Genomic DNA, 16,703 nt, shown 5'->3' with positions numbered 1-16,703 from the left:
TGATGTTGCTTCGTTCCCCATTTTTTACAGTCTCGTCCTAATTTTAACTCTATGCATTTATACATAGATATTTCATCTTGTTTGATCAGTGTCCGGATACATAAGGTGTTGTATAATTATGAAGAATCTCGTCAATTTCGTCAGATTTGTCTTTACCGATTATAAAAGATATCTGAGACGTACGTTGTGAACATGAATGAAATATTTGCCACTTGACGTTAAGCTACCAACAAAATCAATCAACCGACATAATATACTAACAGTATACTATTCCCAGAAGAGAACTTCTCATACTTTTCATCATAAAGTACAAATAAAATCAATCATGTCAGTGTTGGGTGATGCGGTCAAATAGTTTTATTATACAAACCATCCCGTACGAAATAAGTAGTAGGATTCCACCTAGACACATGTAGGAATGTAGAAGGAATGCACCTAAAATCAAAGATTCCATATAAAAAGTAGGCGGACATGAAAAATGAACAAAATTCAGGCTGGATTTTTTATTTTCTCCACTTGCAAAATCCTACCATCTAGCTGGAATTTTAAAAGTCTGTATGAATTTTTTTCTGTTTTGAAAATCTTAAGTGGAAACTTGGACAGAAAGTATGATAAGATTATTCATTAACCTACTACAAGATTCCTGCCAGAATTAAGTTATTCCTACTAGAAAATCTTTCTACATGGAATCTTTTTTAATTATCTTAAACTGGATTCCTGTTTTCTAATGACACAAATTTTGCTGTGTTAAATGCAAACACGTTCCAGTTCACAAATTCAAAAGTTGGAGGGTAGGAGAATGAAAAGTTTTTTTGGAACACAATATGCTGAAAGGGTTATACAACTACAATATTGAAATATGAGAAAATATGGCTGATGTAGATAGAAGGTAAATTTTATACTTTTAAGGTGAAATATTTTAACTGTTTGCCAATATATTTAGTAATCAGTTAATTCAGCAATAGTGCATACTTTTACTTATTCATTTTTCATAACTCTTTAATTTCATCTTAGAATCAACATGTTTGCCCATCTACCGATATGTTTGGATATATCACAGCTTCCTCATACATTTCAAAAGTCAATTTTCTTTAAATGAATATATTCCATGCATTTCCTTTGTTTTTTTGTTGTTGAGATTCAAACTTAAATGATTGACCTAGTTGTGTATTTGTGAATATATTACACTTACATTTTGTATATTTTATAGATTCCTACTAGAAAATATTATTTTCTATGTGGAATTTTGAAAAATTCCTGCCAGGTTTTCTAGTAGGAATTTTATTTTCCCGCCAAATTATTCCTGCTAATTTAAATATTCCTGGTAGGAATATACAATATTTCTACTATGAAATTCCTGCTAATTTAAATATTTCGGCTATTTTCCGTGTGGATTCCTACTACTGTCTGACTAGATTATCACTCTTTTCTGGTAGGAATTCAATGCAATATTCCTACTATATTCCGTGTACATTCTGTGTGGAATATTTCATACAGGATCCTGAACTACTGAGTCGACTTTAGTGACAGTTCAATATTATGAATACAGAGATGAAATGCTGGCACTCTAAAATGATGTGGATAAGATTTTGCATTAATTGTTTTCCAATATTGCTTTCATTTGTATTATACAATCCATCCTTACACAAAAAAAAATTCTGATTCTGATTTATAATGCAGCCATATAGATTTACAAAGGTATCAAAACTACTGAAATTTTGTAACGTATCAATATTTTGAACAAAAGGATAAATATGGCATTATAAATTCATGCGGACAAAATTTTATAGTCATTGTGTTCCAATATTGCTGTCATTTGTATTATATTGCTGATTTACTATGCGGCTATATAGATTTACATACATAACATAATAAAGTGCAAATATGGTCAGTTTTGGTTGATGCGGTCAAATAATTTTGTTATAGGAGTCAGCCTGAAGTATCACAACTACTGAAATTTTGTTGCAAAACAATATTTTTAACAGAAAGAGGACATGATGGCACTCCTATTTGATGCAGACAACATTTTGTAGTCATTGTGTTCCAATATTGCTGTCATTTGTATTATACATGTTATACAATACATCCTGACATAGAAATATTTCTGAATTATTATGCGGCTATATAGATTTACATATTAAAGGCAAATATGGTCAGTTTTGGTTGATGCGGTCAAATAATTTTGTTGTACGAGTCAGCTTAAGGTATCAAAACTGCTGAAATTTTGTTACGTATCAATATATTGAATAAAAAAAGGACATGCTGGAAATCTTAATTGATGAGGACAAAATTTTGTAGTCATTGTGTTCTAATATTGCTGTTATTTGTATTATACAATCTAACCTGACATAAAAGTATTTCTGAATTTTTTAAGGCGGCTATATAAATAAACATACTAAAGTGCAAATATGGTCAGTTTTGGTTGATGCGGTCAAAAAATTTTGTTGTACGAGTCAGCCTGAGGTATCAAAACTACTGAAATTTTGTTACGTATTAATATATTGAACAAAAGGAGGACATGCTGGCACTCTTAATTTATGTGGACAAAATTTTATAGTCATTATGTTCCACTATTGCTGTCATTTGTATATATACATTCAATCCTGACATAAAAATATTGCTGATTTACTATGCGGCTATATAGATATACATACATGACATAATAAAGTGCAAATATGGTCAGTTTTGTTTGATGCGGTCAAATGATTTTGTTAAATGAGTCTGCCTGAGTATCACAACTACTGAAATTTTGTTGCAAGACAATATTTTGAATAAAAAGAGGACATGCTGGCAATCTAAATTGATGCTGACAAAATGTTGTAGTCTTTGTGTTCCAATATTGCTGTCATTTGTATTATACAATCTTTCCTGACATCAAATATATTTCTGACTTGTTTATGCGGCTATATAAATAAGCATAATAAAGTGCAAATATGCTCAGGTTTGGTTGATGCGGTCAAATAATTTTGTTATACGAGTCAGCCTGAGGTATCAAAACTACTGAAATTTTGTTGTGAGACATTATTTTTTAACAAAAAGAGGACATGCTGGCACCCTTATTTGATGCAGACAACATTTTGTAGTCATTGTGTTCCAATATTGCTCTCATTTGTATTATACAATACATTCTGACATAAAAATATTACTCAATTATTATGCGGCTATGCAAATATGGTCAGTTTTGGTTGATGCGGTCAAATAATTTTGTTGTACAAGTCAGCCTGAGGTATCAAAACTGCTGAAATTTTGTTACGTAACAATAGATTGAATAAAAAAAGTACATGCTGGCACTCTGAATGTATGTGGGAAAAATTTTGTAGTTATTGTGTTCCAATATTGCTGTCATAATCATTATACAATCCAACCTGACGTCAAAATATTGCTGATTTACTATGCGGCTATATAGATTTACATAATAAAGTGAAACAATTGTCAGTTTTGGTTGATGAGTTAAAATATTTTTGTTGTACGAGTCAGCCTGAGGTATCAAAAGTACTAAAATTTTGTTGCGAGACAATATTTTGAATAAAAAGAGGACACGCTGGCAATCTAAATTGATCAGGACAACATTTTGAATTCATTGTATTCCAATATTGCTGTCATTTGTATTATACAATCTTTCCAGACATAAAAATATTTTTGATGTTTTTATGCGGCTATATAAACATGATAAATAAGCATAATAAAATGCAAACATGGTCAGTGTTGGTTGATGCGGTCAAATATTTTTTTTGTACGAGTAAGCCTGAGGTATCAAAAGTACTGAATTTTATTTTGAGACAATATTTTAAACAAAAGGAGGACATGCTGGCACTTTTATTTGATACGGACAACATTTTGTATTCATTGTGTTCCAATATTGCTGTCATTCGTATAATACAATACATCCTGACATAAAAATATTACTGAATTATTATGCGGCTATATAGATTTACATAATAAAGTGCAAATATGGTCAGTTTTTGTTGATGCGAGTCAGCCTGAGGTACATGTATCAAAACTACTGAAATTTTGTTACGTATCAATATATTGAATAAAAAAAGGTAATGCTGGCACCCTGAATTCATGTAGACAACATTTTGTATTCATTGTGTTCCAATATTGCTGTCATTTGTATTATACAATCCATCCTGACATCAAAATATTGCTGATTTACTAAGCGGCTGTATAGATTTACATAATAAAGTGCAAATATGGTGAGTTTTAGTTGATGCGTTCAAATAATTTTGTTGTACGAGTCAGCCTGAGGTATCAAAACTGGTACCTGGAACAGGTTTAAACAAAGCAGATAAGAATGGTTTCCAATCTCTCCAATGCCAGGTAGTTTCATTGTTCTCTTAATTATACTGAACGACTTCATTTGTTGATGATGATTTTCGGAAGGCATCTCATAAATGAGATAGAGTATCACAGTTTGATCGTTTGAATAACTTTTTTAGCTTGGCCAAATCCAGCATCTACCAAACATTTTGTATGATCTTGGAACTGCATCATTAGGCTTATTTTCTGATGTTGGCCAGTTAGCACACTCCAAGCAAGATAGCCAGTCATATACCAATTTTTGTTTACTCCTGCAGTAACAGAACAACAAGTAATAAAATACTTTTATTTGTTGGATGTTAAATATAAGTACGCTTTTCATTTTGGTAGCGTTTTTTATTTCAGTTTGATTTCTTTAAATTTTTCAATTTTATCTCAAATAGAACAAAGATATTGCATAGCATCAACTCTTGATCCTTCCATAGCACTTTCGGTTTTTCATGGGGTTCGTGTTGCTCAATTTTGAAACTTTTAATTGCAAGTCGAGGGGAATATGTTTTGTAAATGGGGCGTTTAAAATTGGTAATAGTTTTTTTAGATGTATTGTTTTATATTCTTCATATCGGGGTCTTTTTTAGCCGACTTAACGGTATTGGGTTTTTCTCATTGTTGAAGGACGTGCGGTTGCTTATAATTGCTTACATCCACTTCATTTGAACTTTGATGGATAGTTGTCTCATTAGCAATCATAAATCAAAAAATTGTATAGTGAACATTCTTTAAAACCTGTCCTTGATTATAATTACTAAATTCTTCTCGCGATTTTGACAACCATCCATTGTACATCTCTCATTCTCTCCTTGCAGCTTCCATATGTGATATGTAATTTTGGGAACTTTCAATTTTTTCCTCCTCGGTTTGTGCTAGAGTAACAGATTATGGTAACTTTCTACAACTACTGCACACATCAGAATGTATAGATGCAAATCTTAGGTGCCGTCAACAAGACGACCAGACATTTTTGAATGTTGTTAAGTGGACACAAATAGTTCCATCTGCCTGACATGCTAATATATATATGTGTCAAAAACAGACTGTTTTGACTCACAAGAAGGTAACACAATTTGGGGTTCAGAGTCATGTCTGTTAGGAGGAGCTGCTTGTGGTAAACCATGCAGATGAGCATACTTTTTCAAGTATTGTACAATATTTGAAATTTCCTCAAATGAAAATGCATTTTGTGGACGTCTTTTACAACTTCCATGTTTTCGTGGAGCAATACCATTAGTGTTCATGTGTTTGAGCAAAGATTTTAAACAGGACTCGCCAATATCATGAGTAAGCAGAAATACATCTCGACAAACCTCTCTGTCGTCAAAGGTATATGCATATCTGGTTCGCTTTCGCTCTCCGTATCTTCAACGGGATTTATCTATGCCTTTTGATTTTAATTGAACATTAAATACATGTCTTTACCTTCTTTTGATAGTTCACGCATAGATAGTATACTACTTATTATTTCATCTTGTTCAAATTGGTTGTAACATTTGGCAAGACAACCACAATCTCCAGTTATTTTGGCCATATTCAAATCTTCATTATTTATACATGTATTATCTTCATTTTGATGTTGAACGAAAGCTACAGCTGCTTGTGCAATTTCATCAGTTTCGGATATATGTTCGACGGGTTTTGTGTCTTCAAGTTCTTTGCTTTCATTCTCAGCAATAAAATTATTGTCTTCATCATTGTATCCATTTGAATGTGGTACATGTAGATATTCGCGATACATGTCATCTAAATCCTGCAATAAACATATATTCATTAATTGTTTACTAAACAAGCCAAACTGTACGTTAAGTTTGATTATCATAAACGAAAAATAACATATGAAATCTTTCTTAACTAAGAACATTACAAATATATTTCTTGTTTTTACATGGCATTAAAAAATACCATTGAAAGTTTATGATCTGATTATATACCTGATCTTATCGGGCGCATTTTACAAAATCAAATCTTTCATTTGCGCCTCAATGTTATATTTTATTTGCGCCAAAAGATAAAAACTACATTTGCGCCATTTTACAGGTAACATATAACGGAAAAGTATAAAATATTCATTGCTACGTCGTGAATAAGATTTTTCATAAAGTATTCCCCCTGGGTAACTAAGTAAGTTCATACTCATTTTTAATATAAAACTGAGAGTCACTTAGGCTTAAAATTATATACATGTAGTATTCACATGTTTAAGGTGTCAAGATGGACATTGTCAATTCTGCGTCAAACAGGTCGTCAGTTTTCTCAGAGTTGGATTGTTTCATATTTTTCATGTTGGGGTCGTCAAAAGCTGACTACACGGAATGGGTTTTTGAATGCCGGACGGTTGTCTATGTTGGCTTTCGTCTACTTCATTTAAACTTTGGTGCATAGTTGTCTTATTGGCAACCATACCACATCTCCTTATTTGTATATAGAGGAAATATGTCTGTATTTTTTTATGACCACACATAGGTTATCCAGTGTAAATGAGTATACCCGAGCCTTTGCTTACAAGTCTTGTGTCAAAACAAACTTTTAGTTATACTCCAGTGTATAATGCTTTCTTTTAGTTTTATGATCTCGTTAATTATTAATAGAACTGTGTTTTAACATTATTATGAAATGTCTCTTAAAGTTCTGGATCCGCCACTGACTAATACATCCATAGTAAATATAAATTTAAATATTGACCTTGAAACAAATATGCTGCTCATTATTATAATAATTGCACATCTGTCGATTTTAATCTAGCCATCCCGCGTCATAAAGACCATCGCAAACCATCGAACGGCTAACCGCACTTTGGCGCAGACCAGCGCACTTCACGCATGACCATTAAACTTAATGGTCCCCATTGCACCTCCGAGTCATACACACAGTGTATATATACACTTCTTTTTACTTGAAGTTAATGAATCGCAAACAGTTTTTTAGATAATGATTTTATTGTACTTAAGTAATAATTTTAATTCCCATGGGTATTGCCCGAGGGAAATACGGTTTACAAATCTTCATAGCTGAAATATTTTGATACAGATATATATGACAAAACAATTCTTAAATTGTGAGTATGTAAATTTAGATTTTTTTAGAACGTTTTTTAAAAAAACGTAGGTTTAAGCTGCAACAGATTAAGTTGGCTTTTGAAAAGAAGATGTGATTTAATTCTTAGTGAGACAACTATTCAAATCAGTTCAAGTCAAGAGGAATGTTAGCAGTTATATTAATAAGCCATACGACCTTCAATAATGAAAAATAAATAACTTAAACCCTATAATCGGTAATACGGGATGATTGATTTCCTTTAAACATCAATGAAAGTAAGTACAGTGGTTTTTTTTTGTGTGTTTTAATTATCAATTTCCTAGTATTGTTTCTATAGTTGATGAATCTTTTTAGTTGAATATCTTTTTTTCATTGGAAATGTTAATGCAATATACTGTGTTATAACTGTTCAAAACTAAACATTTAAACAACAAAGCAGATAATGTAAGTATCAATATATGTTTATTTATGAATTCTAGATTACTTTTTAGAAACACAATTATTTCCCATTCGAAATCAATGAAAACATTTAAACTCTATTTTTAGGATTAACATAGCTATTTACATAAATCTATTTTTTTTACAGGATATCCCTCCACCCAAAAAATTACATGGGATTCAATAAATTCATTGCTTTTCTGCTGTTATTATTATATATATTTTGCAATTTGATTTAGAAAAACATGGGGATTTTCAATATCCCGTGGGACAGGGAAAAATCCCATGGGATTGACCATTATCCCATGGGATTGTTTAGGGTCCCATGGGATAGTTGTAGTCCCATGGGATATTTGTTGTCCCATGGGATATTTGTTGTCCCATGGGACAAAAACAATCCCATGGAACTATAATTATCCCATGTGATTTTTAATATCCCATGGGACAAAATAAAATCCCATGGGATTCAAATTATAAATATGCAGTAATGTGTATGTTACAATAAATTCTGTTTGGTAGTAAATCGTTATAAGTTTTTAATATATACATATTATATATATATGAGTGTACTTTTTTTTTCATTTTGTCACAAACATGTTTTTAATTTGTTTATATGACAATAAAGATTATTATTATTTTGAAAAGTATAATAATATTTGAAGTCAATAAAATAAAATCCTTTAACTGAAATACAATGATGACATGTCTAAATAAAAGAAAAATATATTGTTTTGAAATCTTTGTCTTGTTTATTTTATTATGAAAAATTAAACTGAAAAAAATATTTCATATTCTGACTCAGACTGAATAAATTGACAAAGCACAGTTTATAGTTTACTTTTTTCATGAGGTATAGTTTTCTTTGTTATATTTTCATTGCAATACATGAATATGCAAACGATTTGAATTTTATACGTTTGTGGTGTTCATAATATTATGTTCATATTTGCAAACTCATAAAATAAACACTTTTCCTGTTAAGTTTTAGTTTTCTTGTTTCAGCTTGCTGTGTACAATTGTTCAGTCCACTATATAAGAGTCAAGTAATAAATTATTTCATCCACTAGAATATTCCTACAATTCTTAGACAAAACATTATTGGAATTTGTTCTTCAAAGATCTTCCTTCGTACATCTTTATTGGATGGAGCGATGTAAATCAGTGGAAAAAACAAAAAACTAATTTTTTTCTTCATTCGTCCCTTCTTTCAATTGATATTTATGTTGTTGCATTTACACGATTAAGTTCTTGTGCATCTATGATATGACTCCTTTTTGTTTATAGTCATTATGTTGAAATTTCCTATTTCTTATGTAGGAAAAACACATTTCATTTCTAATTAATAAAAAAGTCACACTATGTAGGAAAATATCAACTTTAAGTTTTCTGTTCAGTATTGACCTGTTGATGATCATGAAAACCAAGATGTCTGACCTACAAATACACAAAACTCAAAAATTATAAATGAAGAGACATACAGCAATAAAAATGTCTATTTTATCATGTTTATTAACATTTTGATAAACTTTCATTTGAATATTAATTATAAGTACTCTTACTTCAGTGCTTTGTGTCTATGGTTTTTATATTAGTTGTTTTTGTGCCTTGTTGCAGTCTTTTGAGTTAAGCCAATTGCAACAAATGTTTACAGTTTGTTCAAATGTTGTGCTGTTATTAAAAACCACTGTTTTAGGTTAGGGGTGGGTTGGGTGCTCAAAATATGTTTCTTTTATTAGTTGACATTTGTTTTGAATTAGCTGTCAGTAAAAAGTAAAATCATAAAAATACTGAACTCCGAGGAAAATTTAATCGGAAAGTCCCTAATCACATGGCAAAATCAAATGACAAAACACATCAAACGAATGGACAACAACTGTCATATTCCTGACTTGATACAGGCAGTAACTGTGAGTACTAACAGATCTGTACGTTGAGTCATTTTTTGTTAAAGGGAAAGAATAAATTTCCAGCCACATCCGGTCTAGTTTTTGGTAGCTGTTTTTCTGTTTTGTTGCATTCTAATGAGTTAACAACATTGAGAATGGAAAGGGGAATGTATCAAAGAGACAATAACCTGACCCAAGAGCAGAAAACAGCACTTTTTAACTGATTTTTATAGTTTTTTTATTGAACTGACACCACTGTCCTTAATTAGAGAAGGATTTGGCGCTAGCAACCATGTTAAACCAATCCACATTTTGTAAGTGTGTGTCCCAAGTCGGGGGCCTGTAATTCAGTGGTTGTCAATTGTTACTATATATCATATTTGATTTTGGTTTATTGTTTATTGTGCAAAAATCAGGCACTTAGCTTGCGCCTTTGAATTGTTTTACATTTGTTATTTCATGGCCTCTAATAGATTACTATGCGGTACATGTTTTTCTCATTATCGAAGGCTATACAGTGAACTTTATTTGTTAACTTCTGTCATTTGGTCTCTAGTGGAGAAAAGTCTCATTGGCAATCATACCGCATCTTATTTTTATATCAACCCGGCCATATTATGCCTGTCCAAAATCAGAAGCCCGTACATAGTTCAGTGGTTGATGTTGGTTGATGTCTGTCATATTTGTTTTTTTATAAATTGTTTTCTTTATAAATTACTTTAGCCTGCTATATTTGAAGTTTGAATTATTTCAAATTTTGTATGTGGTGCCTTTTATAGATGACTATAGCATGTATAGGGTATGGTTTATCTCATTAAGTAATTGCATTGCTTACATTCACTTAATTGAAATCTAGTGGATAGTTCTCTCATTTATCATACCACTTCTTGATTTCATAATAATCATTATTCAAGGGCAATTACTTGAATAGAAGTGGACTTACAATTTAGGATTTGTTGACTTTTGTAAATCTTGTTTTGTTGATAATTTTTTTTGTTTAAAGTTTCCCTTTATCTTCTATTGTTCTTGCCCTACACATTAAAGGGTAAAAATACCATTTAATGACAATAACTACTATCATGACTATGAGTAGGCAACTGACAAAATTTTGGCTCATTTGTATATCTTGTCTTGCTCATCATTTTTGCTGTTTAATATTATCGATGTTCTATGAAAATGAATTCACAGTAATATTAACCTAGGCAGACAGACATCTTCTTTTTATATGAAACCTTGCAGGCATTCCATACACCAACAAGTAAACATATGCTTATAATATCTGATAAAATGACAAAACCAAGAAAACTTGCCATTGACCACAGAACCATGAAATGCGGACATGGTTATATGAATCTGCCAGACAGACATGCACACCTTACAATCGTTACATCCATCAAATGTAATTTACCTATTGCTTAAAGTATATGATAAACTGACAAAACCATGAAAACTTATCATTGACCAATGAACCATGAAAAGGTTACATGTGCACCTTACAATCATTCCATTCACCAAATATAGAGGCCTTATTTCTTATCTAAGAAATAGACCAAACCACAAAAACTAAACATTGTCCTATGTACTATTAAAATAAAGTTAAGGCGAGATGAAACTTGCCAGTCAGACATGTACAACTTACAATCATTCAATACACCAAATATAGTTGACCTAAAGCTTATCAGAAATTAGAAATTAGAAAAACAAAGACAAAAAAACTAAGAATTAACATTAAACAATGAACCGTAAAAATGAGGTCAAGGTCAAATAAAACATGCCAGACTGACATGCACAGCCTAAAATATTTTCATACACCAAATATAGTTTACCTGTTGCATACAGTATTAGAAAAACAGACCAAAACACAAAAACGTAACTAAAACCACTGAACCATGAAAACGAGGTCAAGGTCAGATGACACTTGCGGCAAGCTGCCAGTTGGACATGCACACCTTACAATCATTCCATTCACCAAATAGTAGACCTATTGCTTATAGTATCTGTGATATGGACTTGACCATGAAAACTTAACCTTGTTCACTGTTCCATGACATGAGGTCGAGGCCAAGTGAAAAGTGTCTGACGGGCATGAGGACCTTGCAACGTACCCCCATACCAAATATAGTTGTCCTATTACTCATTTTAAGAGAGAAATCAATACTAAATTTTTTTATCTTTTTTCAAGTAGTCACTGAACCATGTAAATGAGATCAAGGACAATGAACATATGACAGACGGAAACTTAATAACATAAGGCATCTATATACAAAGTATGAAGGATCCATGTCTTCTACCTTCTGAAATATTAAGCTTTTTTAAAAGAAGTTAGTTAACGCCGCTGCCGTTGCCAGATCACTATCCATATGTCGAGCTTTCTGCGACAGAAGTAGGAAAATTAGTCTGGACACTTAAAATTCTATTAAAAGATTTTAGATGCACAACTATAAAGCAACATTAAAACAAAAGAAATTTAAAACTCCATTGTTTACATGTAAATGATTTCTTTTATTACACATTTCCCTAGTATACATGTAGATATTAAAAGGACATGGACTATTTTACTTAGGAATATTAATGCCCTAGACATGAATTCCTAGGAAAGTTAGTCTGGGCACATAAATTTATTAAAAGCTTAATGCACAACTGTTAAACAACATTAAAACATAAGAATTAAAAATTCCATTGTTAATATATGTAAATGATGTCTTTTATCATACATTGTCCTAGTAAAATAAAGGACAAGGACATTTTTACCTAGGAATATTGATGACATGGATATAAATTTCTAGGAAAATTAGTCTGGGGACATAAATTACTGACATCTGACTAAAAATACTAGTAAATTCTGTAACCATGGACTTTTTATACTAGTTATATTAGTCTGACCGGGCACTTTTTACCAGGACTAATTTATCTCTTACACTACATGTAGTTCAAAAGGTAACAGTCCACAAGGAGACATGTTACCTTACATGGACACATTATTCTGACTCTGAGCAAACCAGTATTTGCTCTTACTCCTTAATAATACCTCGTGCTTAGGGGAGAAGCAGCAAATACCAATTTTAAAGTCTTTGATTTTACCCGGCAGGTGTTCGAATCAAGGACCTTCTGCACTCCTGAGCGAACATACTACCACGAAACCAGGCGGTATATAAGCATGTCTATTGACGTTAACTCCATATAGTTTTTTTTTTATTAATTTTAGATTTTAAGTTTACGAGTTGTGGATTTTTTTCATTAAAAAAATGGAATATTTCAGGTTTCGTACAATTAATGAAAAAAATGCGTTCCGCAGTTTTCATGAACCTTTGGGGAATTGTTTATATCTATTGGTGTAAGTTCCTTTGCTATTTTTATAAATTTTAGATTTTATGATTCCGAGTTATGGGATTTTATTCATAAAAAGGGTTGATTTTCCAGTTTTCGGACAATATTTTTAAAGTGCTTTGTAATTTTCCTCGGAGTTCAGTATTTTTGTGATTTTACTTTCTTTTTTTTAGGAGTATTCATGAAACTTTGATGACTGGTTCATATCTATAAAGATAACCTCACTTTAGTTTTTCGTGAATTTCTTATATGACATTTATCATATAACTTTATTCTTTGAATAAGCGACAGGGGCGTATCGTGCGCTTACGGTGCAGCTGTCTATTTTGCTTTTCATCAATGTTTTCAGAAAGAGATTCTGCTAGTTCTGTAAACGTCTGTTTTGTTCCTGCATATAGCTATCTGCATCACCTGATAGCATAACCAGGTGAATCAAAGAGTATGGGCCTTCCTCCGTAGAAATTTAGAAGCCAACATACTCTTTTTTTGCGCCATCAAGGAGTAGGCAGTTGCATTTATTGGTATGCTTTACATGCTTTAGCATAGCTTTAGCTGTTTGTGCTTTGGAAAGTTATTATCAACTGCCATTGCCTGTAAGCCTTCAACCTGCTCTGAAAATAATTTTTCACGTGGAGTTTGAACCTGATTTTGTAAATTTGAATATTTAATTTCATTTTTTTGTAAATTTCTGATAGTCTCCCACATGCCCCTCTAACATGTCTAAGCTTGCAATGTCCAAAGTTGACTGCTGCACTTCATCGATAGCGTTTATAGGGAAAGCACACGTTTGAACTCTCAGTTTTCTCATATTCTGCTGTTAGTAAGACACAACTGTTTCCAAATTGGATTTGGTTGATTTAAAGCGTGTTGTTGGATAATGATACTCATAAAAGTGAACAGATCTTCACCAGCACCACTTGTTCTATTATAATGGAACTTCTTGTGAATGTTGTTCCATTGAAAGCGAATAGATTTTACAGATAAAACATCATTGTCAGAAACTGAATTGCATAAAAGAGTATTCTCCCAATATTCTGCGTGTGTCCGTGGTAAGTTCTTGTAGAACAATAATCGCCTCACGAAGAAGACATCTGCAACGGATAATAATACATCTACATGTATATGCTAAATAATTTGTAAAATAGTTTTTAATGTACTGCAAACATTGTGATGTTTAAAATACTCTCTGATTTTTTTCATTTGAGCAAAGTGATTTATTGTTTTAACTACAAAAGAATTTTACGGATTTTGCGGTTAATACAAATATAAATTTCCACTATTGTGAAGTACAATAGTTCTTTTCCTTTAAAACATGACCAAGAAGACTAGGTAATGCAGACAATACAACAAAGAAGATGTGGTATGATTGTCAATGAGACAACTCTCTACAAGAGACCAAATGACTCATAAATTAACAACTATTGATCACCGTACGGCCTTCAACAATGAGCAAAGACCATACCACATAGTCAGCTATAAAAGGCCCTGAAATGACAAATGTAAAACAGTTCAAACGAGAAAACTAACGGCCTAATTTATGTACACAAATGAACGAAAAACAAATATGTAACACACAAACAAACGATAACCACTGAATTACAAGGCTCCTGACTTGGGACAGGCACATACATACAGAATGCTGCGGGGGTTAAACATGATAGCGGTATACCACCCCCCCCCCCCTAACCTGGGACAATGGTGTAACAGTACAACATAAGAACGAAATATAAAAATCAGTCGAGCCCTCTTCTCTGATCTTTTGGATTTCTTTCAGATTAACATTCTCGTGTGATTACCCACTTCAATTATTCGTTCTAAATGAAGAAAAGTAAAATTACTTCGAGGAATGAGTTTTTAAAATTACTCGTTTTAAGTAAATCATTAGGTTCTGAATAAATAAAAACTTTTATTGTTTATATATAGGACAAAATTGATACAAAAAAAAATGTATTGCATCATTAAATGTAATGGCACTATAAGACTGAATGATGTGTGGAATATTTTTATACATTATTTTTTTTCTTCAAATTATTCGACATAAAACAGAATGCATATACATGGTATGTCACTGAAAAGAAGTTGAAAGGTTTTTATGAAAAGTTATGTTTAAATTTCGAATCGGCAATATGTTATTTTACAGAAGCAAAGTACTAAGAGTAGTTTTAGTTACATAGTCATTTAGTGACCGGGTACGGAATTTACCCTGGTCAGTAGGTTTGAGACCTGGCGAGGCAAAGCAGAATCATTTTGAAATTGAATGTATTGTTCAAATAGTACATCCTGAAAAAAACTGCCAATATTGGTTTCTTCTGTACATTTGAGATATTTGTCTCGGTTTGCAATGAACTTGATTGAAAGTCTGCAAAGGGATCAGACATATTAAAACCCTGCAATTGTGAAACCGCGCATGAACGTTCATCCCTACAGTTTCCGCAGTCGGCACAATACTAGTACATTCTTCTACTGTTCAATGTGGCGTTAAAGCAAGTTTACTAGAATTGTTAGGTGGTGGCAATCTAAAACAGCAGAATTTTGGGGGCTAGACTTTTTTGCATTGCACGACTATTGCTATTTTCTCTTAGTGTTTGTTCTCAGTGAGAGACTGAACAAAAATGTGTTCTGTCACTACCATTATTTTATAGATTAAACATGCTTTTTGTCAATATTGTTGCTCTAGTCGCATGAATGGAATGTTTTGTGTAAATTTGTGAAAGTTTAGTCCTCTTACTCAACTTCGTCATGAATTTTGCCAACGTATTTTCCCCTAATCGAGAGTTATAGTACCAAACTGTCTCGTCATCATTGAATGTTTCCTTCGGTCTACCATAGACTAGTGCATAACGGATGAAGTTTGCTGATGTACTATTCATAAGATTCGACGAGACAATAGGGTGATTCAGGGAACCATATCCCATATCCCAAAAGTGCAATCCTTTCAATTCGTTACTCCAAATGAAAGTCCCGTATACTACATTTTAATATGCCAGATGTTTTGCCTCTAATATCGCATGTATCCAATCAACATAATCAATCAAAAGGGCAAATTAAACTCCCCTATCCCAATGTACCCTATACAACGGGGATGGTTGTGGGTTACTTCCTATATAAATACATAAGTCATAACATGGATCAGATTTTTGGTCTTCGGCAATATATGAATTGGGATTTTTTTTAAAATTCCAGCAGCTCGCCAAAAAAAGGACCCCCAATTCCTCCCCTGTGCCCTATAAAAGCCTAAGTTATTATAAGATCGCTGCCCCTTTTGTTTACATTCAGTAATGAGACCCAAATTTTAAAAAAGGAAAATAGGGGGTGGGGTGCTTTTAACTGAACGTTTATACTAAAATTCTGAGCAAAATGAACAAAAAGAAATGTCATAAGATATTGGAACATTTTCGTGAATAATTCCTTACCATATTTGCATCATATGCTATCAGACAGACGTATTTAGTATCAAAATCAATCAAACACTATCTAGTTCTGATTACATTCTAATTTTTTACTACCGGAATTAAGATTATCCTTTTTTTGGAATATCAATTATCACCCCGAATTTTTCGACGGCAATTTTCTAATCGCTTCAACAATTATAGTGCACCGTTATGATTTAGATATGATGATAATGGTATAGAAAAACCTTGCAGCTGAGTAACACCTGACAAAAACATGCTACATTTGAGAAAAATGACGGAAAAGATTTAA

The 16,703-nt window shown here is 32.2% G+C and overlaps 1 pseudogene; it reads right to left on the bottom strand.

Moving 5' to 3' along the window:
* Positions 1-4,337: 4,337 nt before the first annotated feature.
* On the bottom strand, positions 4,338-5,845 carry LOC127712794 (uncharacterized; annotated as a pseudogene).
* Positions 5,846-16,703: the final 10,858 nt, after the last annotated feature.

Source organism: Mytilus californianus, unplaced genomic scaffold, assembly GCF_021869535.1.
Source record: "Mytilus californianus isolate M0D057914Y unplaced genomic scaffold, xbMytCali1.0.p SCAF_8, whole genome shotgun sequence".
NCBI lineage: Eukaryota > Metazoa > Mollusca > Bivalvia > Mytilida > Mytilidae > Mytilus > Mytilus californianus.
Note: the sequence above shows the minus strand (reverse complement) of the source record. Positions and strands in the feature narration are given on the sequence as shown.